The following is a 26,672-nucleotide window of genomic DNA, read 5'->3' as shown; positions in this document are numbered from 1 at the left end:
CAGCCATGGGGAGATCATGACACCACAAAATAGCTTGGGTCTGTAGAGCTTGGGTTGTCAAGTATAGGAGATCTCCCTTAAATAGGTATTTCCCCTTATGAATCAGCGAAGGGATTTGGACATTGGACGTGGACTTTTGAGCTTCTAGTACCTGTTGTAAAAAGCTATTAATGGTTCTGATGAATTTCTTCCCACTTAACAGGTATTCCTGGTCCGTATATTTCCCAGATTCTTCTCCATAGCTGCGGGAGAGGGCATCTGCTAAGTGGTTCTCTTTCCCTGGCAGGTAAGTGAGGTCAAAATCGCATTTGGAAAAATAATAAGCCCAGCGGACATGACGTGAGTTTCTGCATTCCATCTGCTGGAGTATACTGAGATTCCTGTGATCGGTCCGAACTTGAAACGGGTATCTAGCCCCTTGCAACGGGTGTCGCCACTCCTCGCAAACTTGTTTGATTGCCAACAGTTCTTTTTCGATCACCGAATAGTTCTTTTCACTGGATATTAGTGTCCTAGAGTAATAGGCTATGGGATATTCGAGTTGGTCTTCCTTCCGTTGTAGAAGCGCTGCCCCAATCGCCCCTTGTGAGGCGTCTGTTTCAACAATAAAGGGCATAGCTTGGTCCGGTTGTCTGAGGATGGGTGCAGAAGTGAAGGCTTGTTTGAGCTGGAGAAAGGCAAGATCTGCTTCAGATGTCCAGTTAAATCTCGTTCCCTTCTTCAACAAAGCCGTAATGGGTAGGACTATGTTGGTGAAACCGGTAATAAACTTCCGATAAAAATTTGCCAGACCAAAAAACTTCTGAATGGGAACAGGTCAATTGTTGATGGCAGTTGTCTTGTTAGGGTCCATTTCTATCCGATTTTCAGACAGAATAAAGCCCAAATAAGGAACCGTAGAAACTTCAAAAAGACATTTTTCGGGTTTGGCAAGCAAATGGTGGTCGCGGAGTCTTTGGAGCACCTCCCTTACATGAATACGATGTTGTTCTATGGTTGTTGAATAAATCAAGATGTCATCCAAATACACCACTGTAGTTTTGAACAAAAGATCACTGAACACCTTATCCATGAATCTTTGAAACTGGGCTGGAGCATTAACTAACCCAAAGGGCATCACTTTGTACTCATAATCTCCTAAGGGAGTACGAAAGGCAGTTTTCCATTCGTCCTCTCTTTTTATTCGTGAGAGATGGTATGCCCCTCTAAGGTCTAGTTTGGTGAACCATTTAGCCCCTTGCACTGCTTCCATGATCTCCCTTATCAAGGGCATAGGGTATCTGTCTCTAATTGTTTGACTATTCAGACCTCTAAAGTCAATACAAGGTCTGAGTTCCTTAGCTCCTTTTTTAGGAATAAAGAACAAGGAAGCACCAGCTGAAGAAGTTGATTCTTGTATTAAACCGTTCTGTAGGTTAATAGCTAAGTATTCCTTTAGAGCTTCCTTTTCCGGAAGGGACAAAGGGTACATTCGTCCGAATGGAACCACTGCATCTGGAATGAGATCAATCTTGCAATCTTCAGCCCGGTGTGGTGGTAATGGCCTAGGTTGGGTGTCCGTAAAGACATCTACAAATTCTTGATACGCTACAGGAAGGGTGTTGATACTTCTTGCCGGCACTGTACTACCTTGATGATCTTGTCGTCTTTCTTCAGACAGGCAGGACTGAAAACAAAGGTCTGATCTGAATTCCACCGTGTTGGTTCCCCAGTCTATTCCTGGAGTGTGTTTTCTTAACCAGGGGATACCCAGGATAACAGGGAAGTGGGCTGCCTTTATCAGATCAAATACAAGTGTTTCATGATGAGTCTTTATCCTCACAGCGACTTCCTTAGTTTCTTGTCGGATGAGACCTGAAGATAGTGGGGTGCCATCCACGCTTTCCACGGGTATTGGTTGTAGCTTTTCTCTTCTGGGAATGGCGTGTTCTCTAGCCCATTGATCGTCTATAAAGTTCCCAGCAGCTCCGCAGTCTAGCATGGCTAGGCATTCTACAGCTTGGGTTGGTGTCCATTCCAGAACGATCTTAAGGACCATTAGCTGATGTGATGGATCAATAGCTAAGGGTGGATTCGTAACACAGGGATTAGCCAGTGAAGCCCCTTCCGTGTCCCTGATCAAGGTCGGGGTCTTTCATTTCCCGACCTCCTGGGTGGCACCTCGGGACAATCTCTTAGAAGATGCTTCTCAGAGCCGCAGTACATACACAAACTCAAGTCTTTTCATCTCTTTCTTTCTGCAGCAGTCAGGGGACCTCTGGCTGTGCCTATTTGTATCGGTTCTTCGGTTTGAGGAAGAGACCTCTCAGTAGTAACAGGTGGGTAGGAGGAGGAAGTCGGCAGCATGCTTGGTTTGAATTTCCTTCTTTCTGCTCGTCATTCAGAAATCCGGTATTCTATCTGAAGAGCTAGGGCTACCAGTTCTTGGAAAGAAGAAGGCCTGGCCACCCGGGAGAGTTCGTCTTTTAAGTCTTCATGTAATCCTCTTCTGAAGAGCATTTGTCTTGCAGAGTCAGGCTATCCAATCTCTAGAGCAATCCTCTGGAAGTTCGAGGTGTAAGTTTGTACATCAGAAGGTCCCTGCTTGATGTCCAGGATGTTTTCATAGGATGTGTATAACGCCTCTGATCTTTCGAACCTTTCGCGAAATCGCTGCACAAAAGTATTGTAGTCATTCAAAACTGGATCCGAATCTGCAACCAGCGGGGTAACCCATGCCAGAGCATTACCCCCAAGATTCGAGATGAGGAAGCCAACCTTTGCCCGGTCTGACTCATACATCTTAGGGCGGAAAGTAAAGTAAACCCTACATGCGTCTAGGAATTCTTTTATTCGTTTGGGGTTACCTTCATACTTTCCACAGGGTAACGTCATAGGTGGAAGATCACCCCGAACATCTTCTCTTGGAGTTATCTGTTGCCTCATGGCAGCATTGTCAGCTTTAAGAGCGGTATTTTCAGCCTTCATGGTTTGAAGCTCGGCGGTAATCCCTTGTATGGCATTGACCAGTTCTTGATACTGTTCTAAGCTAGCCATCTTAGGGCGTTGCAAACTCTCATGAAATGATGAAGTTCCAACTTGATCAATGCCCTCAATTGCCCCCTCCTCCTCCTCCATCTCCTCACCTGTATTGGATTCTTCAGTGGAACTCTCCGAGGATATTGCTCTTCTTTCTCTCCAAGCAGTATCTTGTCTTTTTTTTGTGAGTTTAGGACGAGCTGCACTGGAGGCCACCTTGCCAACTAGCTACCTGCCAGGCAAAAGGACCCTCAGGGAGCCTGCCCCCAAAACCAGGGAAAAGCTTGGCTGAAAAACCCTGGAGTGCTGGGATGTTGACAGCACTGTTGATACCTTTGAAGGAAGGCTTGAAGATGTTGCTTGAAGAACGAACTCCAGCTCCCAGAATGCTCTTCAGGAAGCAGATGGTGAAAGCTCCGACAAGGAAAAATAGGAGCAGGCAGAATGGAGAACTCCGGAACGGAACACAGCAGAGAAATGCCTTCAGAACAAGGAGCGGAATGAGAGCCGGGCGCCTCACGGCAGAAGGCAGGCGAGGCCCCGGAAGAAGGAGAAGTAAGCAGGAATAGAAACTCCCGCGCCGAGCCGAAGGAAGAGGGAGGCTCGGACAACGGGAGCCTGACACAAAGCGGGCTGCAGAAGGAATAAGGATAACGGTGGAAACAGGGAGCAAGGAAGATTCAGCAGACCGAAAGTAGGAAGAAACATAGCGTATAGAACCGTAGGGGAAAACAGGGTTGCAACGCATCGGCGCCATTGTTTGACGCTTACTTAAACGCATTCCGTCGTGCGTGCGTGCGTGCAAAGACTAGACCGTTACCTGCGGAACCGGGTCAGCCCTTCTTCCATTGTCTCCACAGTTTCCATGGCGTGCACGTCATGACAGTTAACTTGGGCTACGCCCTTAGTTAATTCTGGAGATGCCCTCCTGGATGACTATGATGGGTTCGTACAGGCTCTAAAGACCATGTTTGACCGCCCAGAACAGGTCTACAGTGCCCAGGAATGCCTACTGGATTTCCGACAAGGTTCCCAGGATATGCTTACCTATGTGACATGCTTTAAGCAACTGGCCAAGGAAGCAGATTGGTCCTCGGAGGCCTGCTTTACCCTTTTTCGAAGAGGACTGAATGAAGAAATAAAAGATGAGATAACCAGGGTAGCTCGCCCAGGTTCCTTCCAGGCTCTTATGAACCTCTCTTTACAAATAGACTTCTGTATCCAGGAAAGGAAGGTGGAAAAGAAGAAGACTAAAGTGCCTTATCAAAAGACCTCCACAGAACCTTCCTCTAAACCTGAGCCCACTCCTGCCCCTACTACAGACCCAGAAGCCATGCAACTGGGGGCCTCCCGCGGACTCATATCCCAGCAAGAAAGAATGCGACGGATTCACACTGGGCTGTGTATGTATTGTGCCTCAGATAAACATCTTGTGAGAGAATGTCCCTTAGCTCCTCCACGGCGTTCGGGAAACGCCAGATCCCGATCCTAGATGGAGCAGAGCTTCGGGAGAGAGATGTTTGCTCCACATCTATTTCAGACTTGAACTCTCCTGGACAAAACAATCTTGTGATCTTGCAGGCCTTTCTATCGCCATCCAAGAATGAAACTTACCCCATTTTGGCATTGGTGGATTGTGGGGCCATGGGGATATTTATAGATCAAGATTGGGTCACTACCCACCTGATTCCATATGAAACTCGAGGCTTTGTGCAACCTATAGAGGCTATCGATGGAAGACCTCTCTCTTCAGGACCTATAACCCTACAAACCAAAGAGATCCAGCTCTCGATAAACCATCATTGAGAGGTGATCAAATTTGACATCATAAAGTCTGCCCATTATCCAATGGTACTGGGTATGCCCTGGTTACAGAAGCACAACCCATACATCAACTGGGCAGCAGGATCCTTGTGTCCCCAGGGCCTATCAGGATTACACTGATGTGTTTTCAACTGCCATACTTCAGGCCCTACCCCCTCACAGACCTGAAGATTGCGCTATTGATACTGAACCCTCAGCAGTGATTCCTTTTGGAAGGATGTTCATTCTATTCGAACCAGAGAAAATGGCCCTCCAAGAATACTTGGATACCAACCTTGAAAATGGCACCATACGACCATGCAAATCTCCGGTGGGAGCTTCGTTGTTCTTTGTTCCCAAGAAAGATACTAAGGAGCTTAGGCCTTGTCTTGATTATCGTGGTCTAAATCAATGCACCCTCAAGGACCGCTACCCATTGCCCTTAATCTCGGATATCCTGGAAGCGGTGAGAGGAGCTGTAGTCTTCACGAAATTGGATCTCAGAGGTGCCTACCATCTGATCCGTATAGAGGAGGGTGACGAATGGAAAACAGCCTTTAGAACACCCTTTGGTCACTTTGAATACCTGGTCATGCCCTTTGACTCGCCAATGCCCCAGCGGTCTTCCAACGTTTCATGGACCGGGTGTTCTCCGATATGCTGTTCCTCTTCGTCATAGTTTACCTGGACGATATTCTGGTATACTCCAAAGACCATCTTAAGCATGAAGAGCATGTTAAGGCAGTCTTATAGTGGCTACGTGAACATAAGCTCCTGACTAAACCCGAGAAATGCCTTTTCCATGTCTCTACTGTTCACTGTCTAGGATTTGTCCTTAGTCCAGAAGGAATTGAAATGGACCACTCAAAAGTAAAAGCCATACTATCCTGGCCTGTTCCAACTACCGTGAAACAGATTCAGTCCTTCGTGGGGCTTGCCAACCTTTACCGGAAATTCATACCTTCCTTTTCTGAGATAGTTCAACCGATCATTACATTGTTGAAAAAGGATACTCCCTTTCTCTGGACAGCAGCCCAAGATGAAGCGTTCCAATGATTGAAGGCAGAGTTTACACAAGCCCCCATCCTGGTTCAACCTGACATCGATCGACCTTTCCTAGTGGAGATGGATGCCTCCAACTACGCCATCGGAGCAGTTCTAAAGCAGGAATTCGAGGACAACTTAGAACACCCCATCGCTTATCTCTCGTGAACCCTAACTCCCAGCGAGACTCATTATTCTGTTTTGGAAAAGGAACTGTTAGCCATCCGTCAAGCCTTCACAGAGTGGCGTCATCTACTCCTGGGAGCAAAACATCCTGTTCAGGTCCGTACGGACCATCAGAATATTCAAATTTTACAATCTCTGGAATGTAGGAATAGTTGTCAAGCCCGTTGGGCCTTCTTCTTCACCCAGTACCAGTTCCAAATCCATCATGTCCCTGGAACAAACAACATAATTGCAGACGCCTTATCCCGACGTCCCGACTACGAAACTCTTGAAGATCGGTCCTTCCCAAAGATGTTTCCCCCCACAATTTTTGTAGCCCAAGCAATCAGCCTCCTGGAAGACATTCGGATTCAAACCCAGTCCTCTGAGATCTGGAAGGAATTTACAGGGAAGAATCGATGGAATCTTCAAACAAAGGACGGGTATTTGTTCAAGGATAATGGCCTGGTCATCCCCACACAGAGACTACGACAAAGGATTATGAACCTCTGTCACAATACCCTTCACTCAGGACATTGTGGCATCACCAACACTCTCTGTTTAATACAAAGACAATTTTGGTGGCCAAAAATGAAAGTTGATGTCCAACTGTACATCCAAGCCTGTGCAGTCTGCAATCAAAACAAGCATGATAACAAGAGACCGGCGGGTCTCCTACTTCAACCAACGCTACCAACAAGGCCCTGGGAATTCATCGCTACGGACTTTATTGTGGAATTGCCACCCTCCAGGGGATACACGACTATCATGGTCACCGTTGATTTATTCACTCACATGGCTCATTTTACGCCATTGTATAAACTACCATCTTTCTCAAAACTCGCTGGAATCTTACTGGAACACATATTCCGACTTGATGGACTCCCTTCCAAGATCATATCAGACAGAGGACCTCAATACATATCTCAATTTTGGAAACACTTATGCCGTATACTAGGAATCCAATGTGCCCTCTCCTCAGGTTATCATCCACAGACTAACGGAGCTACTGAACGTGTGAACCAAACCCTAGAGCAATATCTTCGTTGTTTCACCACCAAGGTCCAGGACGATTGGTCACTCTTAAAACCTGTGGCTGAATTCGCCTACAACAATTTGGATCACTCGGCTGTCAAGACCAGCCCTTTTTTTGCAGCCAAGGATTTCACCCTTCGGTTCTACCATCCATTCTCCCACATCCTACACCAGTACCTACAGTCGACTTCTGGATTGAAACCCTCATCAACGTACACAGGGAAGCCAAAGAACACCTAGAAAGGGCCCAAACTAACACCAAGCATTATGCGGACTCCAAAAGAAGACCAGGGCCTTCCTATGCAGTGGGTGATAAGGTCTGGCTATCTTCGAAACTACTGCCTCGACACTTATGACTGAATAAGTTGGCTCCCTGGTACTATGGCCCCTTTTCCATAAAGGAAATCATTAACCCAGTGGCCTTCAGACTCAAACTACCAGACTCCTGGAAGAGGATCCACCCAGTGTTTCACACGCCTCTAATGAAACCATATGTCCAGTCCCCCCGAGCTGCTCCAAGGTCTACCCCTGTAATTGCCGATGACCAGCTAGAATACGAAGTGTCCAGAGTTTGTGACTCCAGGTACAGACGTGGTCAGCTACAGTATCTGGTTGAGTGGAAAGGGTACCCTCCCAGTGAACGCACCTGGGAACCAATCTCAAACCTGAATGCCCCCAGATTACTCAAAAGGTATCATTTTATAGACCCGGGCAAACCCAGAGCAACAAGCCTTCGGAGGAGGCATGCTGTCATGAACCATCAGACGCGTCCCTTCTGGACTTCCTGGTCCCTGACACATAGGGGCTTGCACTCAGCAGTACTCCCAACATGGCCGTCAAACACGGAACGCTGTTTACCAGTTTCCGCGTCGGACGCATCACGTTCTATAAAGCAACACGCCCCCGCGGCCCTGCGCGTCTCAACGCTACCGCTTGCAGTGGCTAGGCGTGTGCTGCTGTAGTTCGCTCTTGCTAACTTCTTCGATTCCTGGTTCCTGGTCCCCTATTATTCCTCCTCATTTATTCATTCCTTTTTGTCCTCTCTTGCATCCTGTTTTCCAAGTACACTCTTTACCTTTCCAGGACTTCCCAGACATTCTGAACGATCCAGGAGTGGGGACGCTGAATGCACGCTGGAACCCGAGGACATATGCACAGGGTTATACAAGACCCGAACTGTGCGCAAGAAGACTCCATCAAAGAACTCCAATAAACAACACAGACAGGTGAGAAGTGGGGAAACCTGTGACAGCTTAGGACACAAACCTGAAGAATTAAGGTGGACAGTATTCATGAAAATTGAACAAACCCAAGACCCTAGTAATGATAAACATATGCTGAGTGTACAAAAACAAAAAATGATTTTTTTAACGAAAAGTTATCCCCAGGGATTGAATGAGAACATTGGAGTGTATTCATTAAATAATACATACCGCAAGTACAGATTATATTAGTAACGATGACTGCCACATACAAGGATTGTCTTGACAGTGAATGGTTGACCTGAATGGTTATTTACCCATTCAGTCACTTTTTCTTAGCTGTGTGATCATACTATCCTCACTGACGATGTAGAAACACTTATACACACAAGGTGGGACCTCCTGCCACTCGCGACTTGACACCTTTCGATCTGTATCCTGTTTTACATAAGTTTCTCAATATTCCAGGTGCACATTATCTATAATTCCCATTTAGATTGGATCTTTATGTTTAGTACCCTACACACCCTCATCATCAATTTTTTGTCGGTGGGGCGCTCATTCATTTAAAGATGTATCCCACTTATTTACCTGTCTGTCGTTTTTCTGTCCTTACATATACACAATACATCAAGAATTGAATACAAATAAGTGTGATTTCACAAATGACACAACTAAGATTTGTAGATTTAGGACAACCACCCATGTGATTTGTAAAACATACGATCACAAGCAGGCTTGCGTGTTATATTAGAGATCATTATACCATTTGCAACACATGCGCAGTATTACATATGACTAACCCTCAGTGTGTCGGGTTTCTATAGCAATGGTTTCCGGGCTTACGCTTTTCAGGACACAGCACGCGGAAGCAGCTAAACCATTAAAACGTCTATCGGGATCTAGTTCTTAACGAAACCCCTTCGGTTGGATTCTTTTCCCTCTTTCCTATGATCTTTACATAGCTTGATGTGTATCCACAACACTGTAGCTGGCACATTTCGTAAACCATCGCTATCTAAGCTGTGCAGTACAGTGGTAGCCTCTACCACACATGCGCTGTAGACATCTACGCACAGCTCATAGCATGGTCGCCTTAGTAACGGTTGGTTGATCCCTGCAGTGAATAACGCAGAAGCAGCCATACTGCCACGGTGTCTACCTGAATCAAGAACTCAAGGTAATCCTGACGCTCGTTTTCTTTCCTTCTAGTTTAACACTGTCAATGCCTAGAGGCCGCGGTATCCCGATTTCGTGCAGCAACCTTCATTCTGACATTTTTGCACGAGTGGTTGCTCATTAGATTTAGTCCCTAGTGCCAGGTATCGCGATTTTCCAGAGACTTCTCTTTAATTGAGGACTATCAATACCATTTACCTTTTTTTTATTACATACGCTGGCCATACTTACTATCCGCTATGTGAAAGGAGTAAGTGGTTTATTCTCATCCTGTACCTTCCATTATCAAAGTTTGTATGTTAATACCACATTATCATTTGTCTTGCAGGGCTTGACCAACAGTCCAGACCATCAGTATTCGTGAAAATACGACTGCAATACAAGAAAAATGAAGTGCCACTTTATTTTAGAGTGATATCTGAAGTAAGTCTCTACCAGACCTGACGATATTTCCATATTTTCGATAGTGAACACATTGTACTTAATGTATTACTTATAGATAGCCCTTTACACATGGGGATTATAGGACGATGTGTTATGTTTTTTTTTGTTGTCTACAGGGATTCTCTTGGGGACTGCGACACTAAGAATCTATGCAGTACCCAAGGATTGCTTACCAACACTAAGAGACGGTAAGCTCCCCAATAAGTGCATCTTCAAATTACAATGATCAATGATGTACTTTATTGAACAATCACACTAACTGAGATGTGGTCTATGTTTTTATGTTTAGGTCAGGCCGGGATTCACACTCTTGTACCAAGAACCAAAAAAGAACGTGCTATAGAATGTGGAAGCTTGGTTCTTTAACAGCCCAAGGGATGTCTTGGAGTGGCTGGAAAGGTACAACAGTGGAGTGGGACGAAAGGGTGGTGTTCAATAGGAGCAGGCTTGGCACTGGGCATGTGCAGCTTCTCTTGGCTCCGTGCTCATGGGGCCTTGCACAGAAGCTGACCCTCTTTTATGCTTGGACCTGTCAGATCTGCTCAGCTCATATATTCCACACTGGCTCCCAGCACAGACTCAGAAACATGTTACACATATTGTAGCAGTTTTGCTCATGCACAGAAGGGCTCATCCTCAAGCATGCACACGTAGTAACATTGCATGCTGTACAGGGCCGGCCTGTCCATGTGCCATTTCAGGCATAGAGATAGGTTCTCCCTCATTCGTTTCACAGACGCTACCCTGCTGTAGCTTTTTGGGTAGCTTTTTGGGTGCGCAATATTTTTACTGTCTGGCTGTTGGTATCTTTGCTATTTTTTACTGTTGTCCACTCCGGGCCTCTGAGCTTGTAGCATCAGCGTCACGGGGTGTTCCCCCACCAGGTGGGCTTCAGTTTCAGGTGATGGGGAGAGACAGTCGAGCCTTCTGGCCCTGGTACCTACAGGAGGGTTTCTGAAGGTTGTATCACCTCTCCATCCCACGGTCAGACCAGCCTCACAGAGAAGAGGTGTACCACATGCTTTTACTCTATAAAAAAGATAACTACTACAAAAAATAGGGAGTAAAAGCATTCCCAACAAAAGAAGGAAACTGATCAGTTTTGTTTTGTTGCTCGGCCCTTGGCGTCCGTTGTAGATTACGGCTCGTCCCGACTGACATCTTGAGGTTCACCTAACTGGGAACCTATGGGCACATAGAACCTCGATTTAACACAAGGTGATACTCCAAACCAAGGACACATTATCTGCCGGCTTTTGTCTGGCGAGATTTCATTTAATCTAGTTCCTAGATCTAATCTATTCAAGATCTACTTTGGCATGGCCGGACTGTGATTTCCTGGACTCCTTAGACCGGTTCCTGAGCCATCGCCTCCTCAGTGGTTGAGACTATGGCAGAATTATTATCCATGTGACATTACCTTTAATATAAAGGCTTTTTTAACGTTCAAAAATCTGTGCATTTCCATAGAAGACACAGATGAATTTTCAAGAATATGGGTACGGGACGTATAGCATGCTATGTCAGATTTTTAGTGTGTGGTTTTAGGATTGTGAGGTTCTGCAGTGCTAATACATCATTGGACTGCCCTATTCGGGATCAAAATACTTGTCCTTTCTCTTCCTGCCTATGTGATAGGTTGATCTAATCAACGTATGAATTAATTTTCTACATTTAGATTTGTCCAGTTGGCCTGGCTTCTCCTTCTCGAGAGATTGCTTTCTCCTGATGGAGCCTGTTGGCCTGGCAACTGAACATCTACATTAGGGACTATTGCGATTTTCCCTCTGTACTGTTAACTGGCAGTGAATTGTTTGCAGCCTCCTCTTGTGACTAGCACTTTTTTCACACATTGCACTTTATTAATGTTATATTGTTGTATGTTATATTTCTGTGTGAACTTTAAACTATTTAATAACTTCTTAATGAATTTGACTAAATAATAAAAAATCAAGTTTTTTTAAGTTTTCGTTGTGGTCTGTATGGGGTGATCTGCGGTATTGACTGGGGGTCACTGTTCCTACATTGTTGATGGGACTGTGTCCTTTCAAGTGAACTTATTTTCAAACCTGCTGGCTTGACCTTTGTTTATTATTGCTAGTTGCTTCTCCTTCTTGCCAGCGAAGTAGGGGACACCCATCTATTGTATTGCTGGAAACTCTGGACATGTCATACGGGCCTGTAAACGTCTTCGGCCCACACATCTTCCCGGAGCAACGCAACCGGAAGAAGCTCTTATATTATCACCGCTTGATCTGAAGAGGCATGTTAAGTGAATGCATCTTTTTAGTTTTGTGGGTTCGTAGGATCAACGAAGTATGGGTTTCACAAATATCTGTTTTAGAGTTAAAATATATGTCTGCTCACCTACAAATACTCGGATTGGGAATAAGAATTGCTTTTTTACTCCTTAAAAAAATGATTTTACTCCCAAATTGAAAAAAAATGGGAGTAAACTACTCCTGTTTCAAAATCTGATCTGTAGCCCTGTGGGCTCCTAATCTTTACCCTCTTTCACTCAGTGCTCACTGGCTTCTGGGACAGGCCCTTCTCAACGCCACATGCTTGTTCCTCCTTTCACAGTAGGATCAACCCCATAAGACTATCCCCTGCCTTGCCAAAATGTGCCTTCTCAGTCATTCCTCCTCTGGGCACTTCTAACTTCACGAGACTTGTCTCTTTCCTCCTATGTGCCAGCTACCTCTGACTGGTCCTCTAAGCACGCCTTCACCTCTTTGCACCACCTGTTGATGTCCTCCTTCCTCTCTGTGTTGCTCTTCTCCTTCCACCACTTGTTCTCTTCCTTCCAAGCCCTTCTATTCTCGCCCTTCAAGCACCTGTTCACTTGTTCCACCACCTGTCGTTAACCTCCTTCCACCAAATGTTACTCCCCCAATTCCACCCTCTGCTGCTCCCCTCCCACCACCTGTTCTTTCTTTCACTACCCATTTCTCTTGTTGCGCTCCTCAACCACCTGTTGTTCTCATGCCAATCTTTCCTGTCCGACTGCTTGCATCCTCTGATGCACCCCCACCCCCTTGTCTGTAGACTCTCTTACCCAATGCCATCTAGGCTTAAACTCTGCTCTACCTCTGCTCCAAGCACCCACCCTCCCAGTCGGCTGCTTTCCTGGGGTTAGGCTCGAGCTCAGAGTGTCCAGGTGTGCTCTATTGCTCACTCACAGAAGCTTGACTGGCATGCAGGCCATGAATAATGACCCTGTCAGAGGGGCCTGAGGACCCCTCTGAGCACGGGGTAGGTGGATAGAGTTGATAGACCAGGGCAAGGACAGGTCTAGCACTTTCTCTGTCACTGTAACTTCCTCTGATGACCCTTCCTGTGAGGGGTCATCAGAGGAAGTTTCTGTCCCTTTGTTTGCCCTCTCCAGGTCACCCAGGTCACTGACCCTCACGGGCTCCGTGATCTAATATGCAGATTACATCACGGAGCCCGCGGTTTCGCAGAGGGTGAAAGACGCCTCGGGCTCTGTAATCTATGTGCTCTGAGCAGAGATCACGGAGCCCGAGCCGCCTTTCTCTGTCGGCAAAGCTTTTATAAAGCTTTGTCGACGGACAAAGCCACCTTGGGTGTTTTCCATCCTCAACGCTTTATAAATGAATTGTTTACGTTTCAAGCCATCTTTTATCAACATAGAAATATCAAATATGTTACAAATGTCTATATTTATAAAGGTGGCTTGAAAAGTATACAAACCATAGTAAGGTAAGCACACGGTGTTAGTAAAGTTTGTGCACTTTTCAAGTCACCTTTTATAAACATAGGAATATGTAACATTGCTATGTTTATAAAAGATGGCTTGAAAAGTACACAAACCATAGTAGTAGCCATACAAACATGTAAATGCTCACATACATTTATACATTTGTTTGCACACTTTACTAGGATTTGTGCACTGTTTAGGCTACACCCGCACTGGAAGCCACGCCCCCAAACAACCCCCCATCCCCCTCAGTTTCTTACCCCACTTAAAGCACTGTTTATGCCAGAAGTGGGGGGAGGGACCAACATCCCTAGCACTCCATATTGTGTAGAAGCATGACTGTACATTGGTTTCTCTGTCCCTATCCCTGTGCCTATCAGTCTCTGTTCTGGCCTGAAGTATGGTGATCAGAACAACTGATCTTCTTGACAGGCATGAGAGACTACAGCTACCAGCATGCACATTACTTCTCACACCGCTGGGTGGCAGCACTGTCCAAAGGAACCACAAAGCGCCTGGGTCCGACAGCCAAGACCGACCCAGACAGGAAAGAAAAAAGTGGTTGTCCTAATACAGATTGACTATTCCGTCCCCACCCACTCCACCGTTAAGGAGTCAGAGACGAACAGTGGAGCAGAGGTGGCAGAGCTGGAACCGGTGTTGTATGGTATCCTGCATCCCCATGGTAGCTTGTGGGAGGTAGTGTTGGCAATCTTCGGAGCCACGCTCACTTGCAGAATATGGCAATACCGCCTGCCAGCCCGCCCTCCAACAGCTCTGTTCCTGGGATTGGCCAGTGATGCCTTTGTAGCTCCGCCCCTCATTTGTGGGGATGCAGAATATGATGGAAGCCAGGAGCGCAACGGGGCTCAGGGCTTCCTGCCCCTGAACTCCTTAACAGTTCAAAGGAACATGCTTCTTGGTGCATTTTGTTTCTTCCAGGCAATTCTACAACATGCTCGGCTCATCAAGCACTACACGTTTCCCTCCCCAGTCACAGCCCCCGTGGTCGTGGGACACACAGACTGCAATGCACTTGACAACTCGTTTCCTTTGTCATCAGCAACGTAGCCTTTCCAGTCACCCTGCAAATGTGCAACAGTTAAAGCAAGCAACACAATAAAGCACCCATTGAAAATGTGTTTTGATGCCCTTAGTTGAATGTTCTAGAAACCATACATAACAACACACCTCCGAACCTAAGTGAGTTTTTACACCTCTTTTATTGTGTGTCTTAAAGTGCTGAAAATAGTTGGTACATTGATATTTTGTCTTTTGCATCTTATATTTTTCCATTCAGAATGTGGAAAATAAAGGTACACTGATATTATTTTGGCCCAACATGCTGCTGCTATAAGTAGTCACATGTTATCACGATGCTTTATTATGCAATTTGTGGATTTTACAAGTAAACTCTATTGGACAGTATTATTGTAGGTCTTGACACCCAAAACATAAATATTTGTTCCAAGTAAAGCGTGGAAGAAGGTGGCAATGCCCAAATTGCAGAGTGGGTTAAAATCCCTGCTTCGCTGTTTATTGCAAGTGTGTGATCCCAGGCAAATAAGGTAATCTCACGCTGACTTCAGCTGCAAAAATTGGAGTGCTTATTAGTGATTACGTTTACACCCTTACAATGGGACAGTTTTTATGAGGGTAGGGCAAATTAGTGTACTCTGGTGCTCCTCTGCTAGTGGCTCCAATACTCTCACATAGAATTGCATTATTGCTGCACTGGTCCTGCACCAGTCTTGTAACACTTGATTTGACAGGCAGACATAGTCTCACCATCCAGTCAGTGCACCAGAGATTCTAGAATAGCGCACTAACTATGGTAGAACCAACATTACATTTTCTCCCCTGTTGCTCCCAGCCACTGAAATTTCTTGGGCCGCCAAAGTACTGCCCCACACTGCTATGTCATGTTATGATTGAGTCTTACATTGCACACAATCTGCCATTTTCACACTTTCTAGGATCTTCAGGATCTGCAAAAAGTGGGTGTTTTCAGACTTAAAGGAGAGAGTTAACTGACGGTAACATTGAAGCTGCACTAGAATAGTTTGATTACAATGAGTAATGAAGTTAGATGCCCCTACACAAGTATGTTTGTCAGTCCTCCATCGTCTCTGAAGTTAGCGCCTCTCCCAACATTTGAAGGGTTAGCCCCAGCCTAAATTTTAGCCTAGGTGCACCCCTGGATGTGCGCACTTGAATTTTGTTAGGCAGCGAGGCGAGGGAGGCCTTTCCCGAAACTGACAGTGTTAAAGTTTTACTGTATTTGTTCAGAAAAATGTACTTGAACAAACGCAGTAAAACTTTAAAGCTGTCACTTTCAAGAAAGACTTCCATCACCTCTCTGCATATTGCGCATTACAATATACTATTTGATAGTTGGTCCCCACACCACACCATGGGGAGTGTGGGGGTAGCACAGTGGGGACAGAGCCTCCAAGTTTGCTCCGCCTGTTTTCTGAAGTGGCCCCTGCCATCACCACTTAGCCCACCCCGAAAAGTAGGATTCATAGCGCCCCTGTACAACATCGCTGTTCGAAGGACTCAAATATGGGGACTGCATAGCTTACTTGTGGTCCTCACCCCCACAGGATTCCGGTTTCCATCATTTTAAAATGCATTCTACACATGTAAGAGAGCACACACATATCCTGTGCTCTTTACCAGCCAAGTGCAGCAAGTTTAAGCACAGTGCAACATATATCATATCATGTCAGTCCCGTGTGCCTTTTTAACAAGATTTAATTTAGAGGCTTCTCGTCTAAGGGTTAAACCTTGCCCTGGTCAACTTCTTTCCCAAAATGTGGTTGGGATCCAAAGGAAACTCCCTTTAATGCGCAGCCCTAGATGACAATGTGACAATGAAAGTAGCTTGCAAGCAGCCAGACGGAAGTTTGCATGGGAAAAAGAAATCCTGCTGTGCGAACAAGTGTGCCTTGCAGCGCATGGCATCCAAAGCCCTGGGCTCGCCTGCTCTACCCCACCTTCACTCCCAAACTACAGCTGGCAGAGGAGCACATCCCCCCATGACTGGAATCCAGCAGTTCTGCAATTCGCCTTCCGGACAATGTTAATTGGTAAACCACTTTCTGCTGCAGGCAGGGACCAGGCGCGGACTGGCCTATAGGGTAACAGGGTAGCCCCACCCAACCACAGATGCTTAGAGCCATAAATACAGCATGAAAATGAAAATAGAGCATGTCCACGAGGATATACCCCGACCAACAGCTCTGACACTGGGAATGGCTGATTATCTTCTTTCACTGCATGTCTGCTTATTATAAGCGACTTTGGGCTTCTTTTTGCCCAAAGTCACTTATCATTTTTGCAGGTTGTTTGTTGTGATTTTTGTCCGCTTATTACCCATATTAAGCGCATATGGTTGCACTTGTTCAGTTCAAGAGGACAAAAACCACAACAAGCAGATTCTACAGGAGCATGACTCTGCGTTTTGCACCTTTCCACGTTCCACAGACAGGAACCTGCTTAGCCTTGAAATATCCTCAGAGACTACATGCACCCCATCTCTTCCTGCCCAAGGCCATCAGCACTCGAAAACATGGCATTGTGCTGGGCTGCTTTATGGCTCTCAGACCCCACCTCAGAGACAGTCCTCCTGTTTTACCAACTTTTGTAGGTCCTTTACAGTCCACCATAGTATGCCACCGAAGTTCAGATGTAGAAACATTCTAAACGTTTTTATTGCTGTCGTCAATGGCGAACATCTACTGCTGATGTTTATTTTAAAATGTTCCTATAATAAAGTCTAAACTACAATCATCAAATTCGAATGGCTATTGTGACAACACCCAGAAATGATGGCTGTCCACAGCGTTGCTTGAGACTTTGGTGATTTTTAGGTCTTTACAAACGCCCTAAAATGAGAAAATTAGCCCCTTTGCTGACCGTTGTATTTGTAAATGTGGGTTTCCACTCCCCTTATCAACTCCCCATTGTGAGAAGCCAGAAGGTGTCTCACCCACTAGTCGCTGGGGATCTGTCATCCAGGTGGCCAGAACACAGTCATCCCTTTGGGATCCAGTTCCTGGGGGTGGACAAGTGCGGGAGGATCATCTGGCTGAGGTCTCTTCGTAGAGTGTGATTGGGACACAGGATGGTGAGACTCTGTATCCCCTTCTTTATAACACATTTAACCCATCCTACCAAGTAGGATATTTAGGAACTCCAACCACACACCCACCCCCTTTACAACACCAGCACTTTCTCACGGACAGCTGGCTATGAGAGAAAACGGACTAACACCCGAGCCGAATACCTGATGTGTCCCAATACAATGGTCAGGCAAGGTCAGGCAGGTACTGATCATCACACACACTTGACTTCCATTAAGCTTCCCTACATGGATAAAAGTCAGAGCATGAGAGCATGCTCTGAGAGAGGCAAAGCACACGAGGAAACAGCATTTTCAAGATGGCAGTTTAACAAGAGGAGAAATGTAATGAAACAGAAGGTTATTGCATGGAGGGAAGTTCCCTTGACCTTTTCGACAAGGAACCGTTGCTCTCATGAGCCCTCAAGATTGGAAAGCGTAAAACCAGGAAAACAGGCTGAAGAATCCTGCATTGTGTGTCAGAGATACCCAAAACCCTCCTGTGTCAAGAACCAAGGCGGGGTAGAATTACCCACCGTGGAACACTCATTGGCTCCAAAAACAAAGATAAGATACCTTTTACAGAGTGGTCCGGCAACACGTGGGTGCTCAATCGAAGGTCTCTGTAAGCTATCCAGCTGAAAAGTGAAAGAGTTGTAGAAAATTGTGAATCAAAGTGGTGCTGTGTAAGGTCAAGCAAAACCCTGCGCACAATTGAAAGTCTTAGATGCTGATACAGCATCTGTGGCAAAGTTGCAGAGGGAGATCAATTGAAAGCTTTGTGTTGAAGTGGATCATAGCCGACTGAGGGGGACCCAGGGTGAAGCAAAAATCACCGAGAAGGTTTTGTGTTGAAGTGGGTCTGAGCCCGGCGGGGGGATCCGGGGTGAACAGAAAATCACCTCAGAATGTGTATGTGTGAAACCCTAAGGAGGAAGGAACTTTGTTGTTTGTCGTATTGCATCAGGCCATCTGGAAACAAGACTTTGAATGGCAAAGAAACTTTGGCACAGAAGGCCATGATGTTGAAGTTTTGAACTGCACCCTCATGGTAGAGAAGCTAGAGACTGTGCTAAACTCGAGAGTGTCGCCTTGTCTCATGCTGAAAACGTGGAGAAGGGAAGCCAACGGTTTGAGTATCCTGATATATCATTTCTTGAACACTTTTCTTTTGCATAACATTGTTTCCCACACTAGTTGTATTTAGAAGTAAGAAGTGGCAATAGGTGTAACGCTCACCTGAATCCCTCGGAGGCGCAGGTCTGGGCTGGGGGTTCTCGGAGTCTTCTAGGGTCACGCGCAGGCCTCGAATGCCACCCTGGAAAGGCCCTTTCCTCACTGAGATCTTGATCTGAAGGGTGAGGTGTCTGCAATTATGAGAGCAAGGGGTTAATATGGATATATAAGCCTGACTGGGTAAGCTGCCTCCCCTTCCTGGTACTCCCAAGTAGTTCGTAGGCTAAATGTGCTCACCTTATGTAGGTGAAAGCGGAGCTCTCCATCCTGCGTCTGTGCAGGGGCGCCGAAGCCAGTTACTTCACTGGTTAATTGTCCAGCCTCTTGGTTGCAGAGGATGAAGATTTGGAGCTAGGCCGTTGTTAGCAGCACGAACGGCGGTTGCTTGAATATGGAGGTCCGGAGAGCGATGGAATGGCAAAGGTATTGCAGGCAAGTAAGTAGAAAATGTCAATTCGAAGTTAAAAGCACTTCTTAATGTCTCTTTTCCTTTTTCAGGTCGCAGAAGCAGCTGGGTAGAAAAATGGATGTCGAGGAATGCACCGAGGAGTGAGAAAGATGAGCGCTGCCCAAAACAAGTGCGTATAGATGGAGTTTTGTATTTCTTAATGATGTCCTTTTGTTTTGCAGATGCGAGTAGCAGCGTCGGCGGAGGCGAGAAGAATGCAGCGCAGGTAAGGAAAGTTTCACGGAGGTTTACTAACCAATGTCTTTGCTTCCACAGGGTGCCGGAAAAATGGAAAGCTGCAGCCCGTGGCTTGAGATGCACCGATGGACTGGGTAAGTGCTGCGCTGGTTTTTATCTCGTGCTAACCTGGTGTTCTTTTCCCTTTTCAGATGCTGCTGAAGACGAAGATGGTATTTCGGAAGGTAAGATTGCGGATTTCTCTTCCCCAGATGCAGAAGTTGAAGATTCTCTGGAGCTGACACGGTGAGCGTCCTGCTGCTATTGCAGAATAACGCGAAGCACGTTGCTCTGATCGGGCGTGGTTTAAATAGCTTACTGGAGTGCTTAGGTGTCTCCTTCCACAGCAGCCTCGCCCAGGTAAGAAGTCCCAGCTTCCAGAATAGTTCCAGTATCCAGTCCCAGGGAGTGGTGCTGGCCACACCCAGAAGGTAAAGTAGTTCCAGCCATGGATGGATGAGGATTTCATCCTGCAGGTGAGTGAGCAGCATGGTCTGCAGCAGGTAGGTCCACCCAAGCACCATTCCTTACATCATGAGCCTGGCACGTCCTGTGCCGGGACTGGGTCCCCTTATGAGCCTGGCACCACTGGCGCCAGGACAAGGTCCATAAGGCCCCTATGGGAGCCGATGGGTGCCTGGAAATGAAGTTGTGACCCAGCTTCTGAGGCAGTTGGGCTAAACCTGACTCCTTGGAGGCTGCGGTCATGACAGCACCCCCCCTCAAGGCCCCTCCCAAGCTTGTCTTTTCCAGAGGTTTTGGCTTGTTGGGAAAAGCCCGATGAAATTTTCGGACTAGACAAGGTGCATGTACATATTCTGAGGGTTCCCAAGATCTCTCCTGGTGTCCATATCCCTTCCAATCAATCAAGTAGTATAGTTTTGATTTGGAAATTTTGGAGTCCAAGATGTCTCGAATTTCAAATTCGGATTCTCCGTCAACTTGGATTGGCTCAGGAGGTTTAGTCAAACGGGTTCCGGGTTGCACAGGTTTCAGGAGAAAAACATGGAAGACAGGATGTATCTTCATTCGAGTAGGTAATTCTAGTTTGACAGCCACTGGGTTAATCACGGCCGTGATCAAGTAGGGTCCTAAATATCTTGGGTTGAAGGTGCGTGGCCCTTTTAAAGATTAATGTTTAGTGGACAGCCAGACTTGATCTCCTTTTTGATATTGAGGAGCCTCTTTTCGATGTTGGTCTGCTCCTTTTTTGTATGATTCTTTAGCTCGTTGAAGATGAGCTGTGGCTTCTTTAAATGCTTGAGTTATCGTCGAATGCAGATGGTCAACAGCAGGTGTTCCGAGAGCTTGAGGTGGGTCCAGATTTGAGGTTCGAGGATGACTTCCATACAGCAGGAAAAAAGGGGTTTTCCCGTCCCAGAATGGATTGAATTATTGTAAGCGTGTTCAGCAATCCAAAGGACATCCTTCCAAGTACCCTCGGATTGATGCAACATGCAGCGCAGATATTGTTCTAAAGTTTGGTTAGTTCTCTCAGTCTGCCCGTCGGTTTGAGGGTGATGGCTGGTGGAAAGTCGTACATCAATTTGTGCTAAACGACAACAACTCCGCCAAAAATGGGAAATAAATTGGCTCCCTCGGTCAGAGATTAGTACTGAAGGGAAACCGTGCAACCGGACAATGTTTTCAAGAAATTCTCGGGCTAGAATGGAAGCTGTAGGTAAACCCTTCAGTGGGATAAAATGAGCCATTTTTGAAAAAAGGTCCACGATCACTAGAATTGTGTTGTATCTGGAGCAAGGGGGTAAATCCGTGATAAAATCCATCGAGAGCGTGTGCCAAGGGCCTGGTGGAATGTCTATTGGACGTAGTAATCCTGCTGGTTTTTCCTTCTGACTCTTGTTTTGTGCGCAGATACCACAAGAAGCCACAAACTTTTTAACATCTTTCCTCCAAGATGGCCACCAAAAATGCCTTTTAATTTTCTCTGAGGTTTTGGCAACTCCAGGATGTCCTTCCATTAGAGAATCATGGTAGCAGGTGATGACCTGTTTTTGTAAGTCAACGCAGGGTAAGAATAGTCTTCCTTGGAAATACAATAGGTTCTGATCTATTGTAAAATCCTTTCCTTTCAATTGCCAATTCGATGAATCTTCGGGAGTTATGAGTTGATTGACCCTTGCTTTAATCTCTTCGAGGGATAGTGTGTTGATTGCTCCTAGTATCTTTTGTTCAGGAATTATTGGCACCGGCTCCGGATTAGCTGTAAATTTGTCTACCCCTATCCGGGAAAGGGCGTCTGCTTTTCCGTTCCTAACGCCTGGTCGATATGTGATTACAAAATCGAATTCTGCGAAGAATAAAGCCCAGCGTAGTTGCCTCGAAGATTGAGCTTTAGCTGACTTCAGGTACTGGAGGTTACGGTGATCCGTGATTACAGTTACTGTGTGCCGGGCTCCCAAAAGATAATGCCGCCAGGCCTTAAAGGCGGACTTAATTGCCAAGAGTTCTTTGTCCGTAATTGTGTAGTTGATCTCAGGAGCCGAAAATTTGCGAGACCAAAAGGCTACAGGGTGTAACTGGTGCGTTTCGGGGTCTCTTTGTGACAGCACCGCCCCCATTGCAAGACTGGAAGCGTCTGTCTCGACGATGTAGGGAAGTTCTGGACGGGGATGCCTTAAGACTGGAGCAGAAATAAATTTGGCTTTTAATTCTTGGAAGGCTTGTTCGGCTTCTGGAGTCCACTCGAATTTTTTATTCTTTTTCAGAAGAGCCGTGATAGGTTGGACTACCCGAGAGAATTCAGGAATGAACCTTCGGTAAAAATTAGCGAAGCCCAGCATGCTCTGTACACCTTTCACGGAAGTTGGGGAAGGCCATTTGGTGATAGCATCCACTTTTCTTGAGTCCATGTGAACTCCGTTGGGTGACAAGATGAACCCTAAAAATTCCACTTCCTTTGCGTGAAAGGTGCACTTCTCCAGTTTAGCAAACAAGCGGTGTTGGCGAAGTCTCTGTAAAACCGCTGTGACGTGTCTACGATGATCAGTTTCTGAGGCTGAGTATACCAGGATGTCGTCAATATAAACGACTACGCACACATCAATAAGTTCTCTGAGAACATCATTCATGAAAAACTGGAAAGCGGCCGGTGCGTTACATAGTCCGAAGGGCATTACTTGATACTCAAATAATCCATATTTAGTGCGAAAGGCCGTCTTCCATTCGTCGCCCTCCTTAATGCGCACCAAATGGTAAGCTCCTCTGAGGTCTAACTTTGTGTATATGCAGGCGCCTTTTACCTGGTCCAATAATTCAGGAATCAAGGGCAACGGGTATCGGTTTTTGACTGTAATCTGGTTCAGGGCGCGATAATCGATACAAGTTCTTAGGTCACCTTCCTTTTTCGGGACGAAGAACAAAGCTGAGGAAGCCGGGGATTTCGAGGGGCGGATGAATCCGTTAGCCAAGTACTGGTCCAAGTATTGCCTGAGATGGAGGTTTTCTGGTTCAGTGAGGGCATATATTCTACTGCACGGAGGGGTGGACCCAGGTATTAGGTCTATCTGGCAGTCGTATGACCGATGCAGAGGCAGGGTGTTGGCTTGATCTTTCTGAAAGATGTCGCTGTACTCTTGGTATTCCAGAGGTAATCGGGGGTCCTCGGAAGTGATGGCTGCTAACTTGATTTCGGGCTGAGGATAACAGGTTGAAGCGCATTCTGGAAACCGAATTACCTTGGCTCGCCAGTCTATCTGAGGATTGTGCTTTTCCAACCAAGGCATTCCCAGAATCACCTGAAACTGCGGGGCCTTGATTACATCAAACACGATCTTCTCCCGATGTCCGTCTTGACATAACAACGTTACCTCCATGGTGGTATGAGAAACTGGTCCGGAAGCTATTTCAGTACCATCCACTGTAGTGATTACGTCCTTTACCATCTTGGGACGTAGGGGAAGATCCATCCTGATAGCCAAGTCTTGGTCCACATAATTACCGATTGCTCCGCTATCAATGTATACTTTGATAGCATGCATGCGATCTGGTCTATTCGGACTTATGAGGACCATAGGCATTACCAAATGCGAGGTCAAGGAACTGGTTTTAACGCTCGGCAAGCGGACCTCTACGCTTGTCGGGCGAGGTCGTTTCCCGATTCCAGTTTCTCAGCATTTTTATCAGAAACTCCTACGGTCTTCTTGACCGGTTTCACTGAGCAATCCCGAAGGAAATGTCCAGAATTCCCACAGTATAGGCACAGCTGTAATTGCCTTCTTCTTTCCCGTTCTTTCTGAGTTAATGGTCCTTTTACTACTCCTATTTGCATTGGTTCCACGGAGTCATTCCCTTTAGCGGAGCTCTGAGGTCTTGAAAGTACCCGGGTTTCAAATCTGGATCGATCGGTCTTCCTGTTCTGTAGCCGATGATCTAATTGGACTACTAGGTCGATATAATCTGAACAGTCTTGCGGCGGATTAACCACCTGTGCTAAAACGTCTTTAAGTTCCCCACGTAGACCTCTGTAGAAGAGCGTGATTCTCTTATCTTCAGGCCACCTGGTCTCAACCACCAGTCTATTAAAGGACGCTATGTAAGCCAGGAGATCCTGATTACCTTGTCTGAGTGACAGGAGTTCATTGTCCAAGGCCTGCCCCTGTGAATGTCTTGCGAACAACTTTTCCATACTGGTCTGAAAGTCTTGAAAGTTATAGAGGAGCGGGTCATCCTGTGTCACGAGAGGAATGGACCAATCTGCAGCACTACCGCTAAGATAGGAAAGTACAAACGCTACCTTGGCTTGGTCCGTTGGGAATGCGGCGGGTCTACACAGAAAGTGCAAGCGGCATTGATTGATGAATACTGCATATCGCTTTGGATCACCGGAAAAACGTTCGGGCGGGGCCAAAGGCACATTCCCTGGCAGATTAATTTGCACCGGATTACTTGAGGTTGTAGGAGTGCCGCCCCCTCCATAGGGAGGCAGTGGCGTCTGTCCCGCTTCAGCCTGTAGCAACTGTCTGGCCAGATCATCCGTCCGTTCCTTGGCAATGATCAACTCCCTTCGTAAAGCGTTTGTTTCTTGGCGAGATGCGTGTACTTCTGCCCTTAGTTCCCCAAGCAATTGAGCCAGTTGATCTGTGTCCGAGGTTTCCATTGCGCCTGGGTGGGAAAATTGCGGTAGGCTTCGCGTTCTGTAACGCTCACCTGAATCCCTCGGAGGCGCAGGTCTGGGCTGGGGGTTCTCAGAGTCTTCTAGGGTCACGCGCAGGCCTCGAATGCCACCCTGGAAAGGCCCTTTCCTCACTGAGATCTTGATCTGAAGGGTGAGGTGTCTGCAATTATGAGAGCAAGGGGTTAATATGGATATATAAGCCTGACTGGGTAAGCTGCCTCCCCTTCCTGGTACTCCCAAGTAGTTCGTAGGCTAAATGTGCTCACCTTATGTAGGTGAAAGCGGAGCTCTCCATCCTGCGTCTGTGCAGGGGCGCCGAAGCCAGTTACTTCACTGGTTAATTGTCCAGCCTCTTGGTTGCAGAGGATGAAGATTTGGAGCTAGGCCGTTGTTAGCAGCACGAACGGCGGTTGCTTGAATATGGAAGTCCGGAGAGCGATGGAATGGCGAAGGTATTGCAGGCAAGTAAGTAGAAAATGTCAATTCGAAGTTAAAAGCACTTCTTAATGTCTCTTTTCCTTTTTCAGGTCGCAGAAGCAGCTGGGTAGAAAAATGGATGTCGAGGAATGCACCGAGGAGTGAGAAAGATGAGCGCTGCCCAAAACACGTGCGTATAGATGGAGTTTTGTATTTCTTAATGATGTCCTTTTGTTTTGCAGATGCGAGTAGCAGCGTCGGCGGAGGCGAGAAGAATGCAGCGCAGGTAAGGAAAGTTTCACGGAGGTTTACTAACCAATGTCTTTGCTTCCACAGGGTGCCGGAAAAATGGAAAGCTGCAGCCCGTGGCTTGAGATGCACCGATGGACTGGGTAAGTGCTGCGCTGGTTTTTATCTCGTGCTAACCTGGTGTTCTTTTCCCTTTTCAGATGCTGCTGAAGACGAAGATGGTATTTCGGAAGGTAAGATTGCGGATTTCTCTTCCCCAGATGCAGAAGTTGAAGATTCTCTGGAGCTGACACGGTGAGCGTCCTGCTGCTATTGCAGAATAACGCGAAGCACGTTGCTCTGATCGGGCGTGGTTTAAATAGCTTACTGGAGTGCTTAGGTGTCTCCTTCCACAGCAGCCTCGCCCAGGTAAGAAGTCCCAGCTTCCAGAATAGTTCCAGTATCCAGTCCCAGGGAGTGGTGCTGGCCACACCCAGAAGGTAAAGTAGTTCCAGCCATGGATGGATGAGGATTTCATCCTGCAGGTGAGTGAGCAGCATGGTCTGCAGCAGGTAGGTCCACCCAAGCACCATTCCTTACATCATGAGCCCGGCACGTCCTGTGCCGGGACTGGGTCCCCTTATGAGCCTGGCGCCACTGGCGCCAGGACAAGGTCCATAAGGCCCCTATGGGAGCCGATGGGTGCCTGGAAATGAAGTTGTGACCCAGCTTCCGAGGCAGTTGGGCTAAACCTGACTCCTTGGAGGCTGCGGTCATGACAATAGGTTACTAGTATAGGCCCTTTTATATTGACGAGACACCACTAGGACTGCTTTATTATTTGATGGCCGTAGCTTGCTCCCATCTTTAGATTTAGGGTTAGATAGGCATTTTTCAAACCCATTTGAAGTCAAATAAACAACCTTGAACAGCGATCACTTGTGCCTGTCTTACTGTTTGATACCAGGCGTTCCTTACACCATACTTTACCATTCCCTTTTTTTTCCAATGTTAAATCACCCATTTTATTCATGTTCGCCTCTTATGGGGCTCCACTGCTGATAAGTTCCATTGGCCGCAGCAGTGAAGCAAAGACGCAGCAATAAGCCACAGGGAAGTTAACTCATATTTCAATCATGTTCAAATTTAGAACATGATTGAAAGTGGAGTTACCTAACTTAGCTGCAGGGGTCGGTGCTGCAGCACCGGTGAAGTCAAGTAAAGAAGCCTAC

Source organism: Ambystoma mexicanum, chromosome 2q (genome assembly GCF_040938575.1).
Source record: "Ambystoma mexicanum isolate Mex_15411 chromosome 2q, UKY_AmexF1_1, whole genome shotgun sequence".
Classification (NCBI taxonomy): Eukaryota; Metazoa; Chordata; class Amphibia; order Caudata; family Ambystomatidae; genus Ambystoma; species Ambystoma mexicanum.
This window is presented reverse-complemented; position numbering follows the sequence as displayed.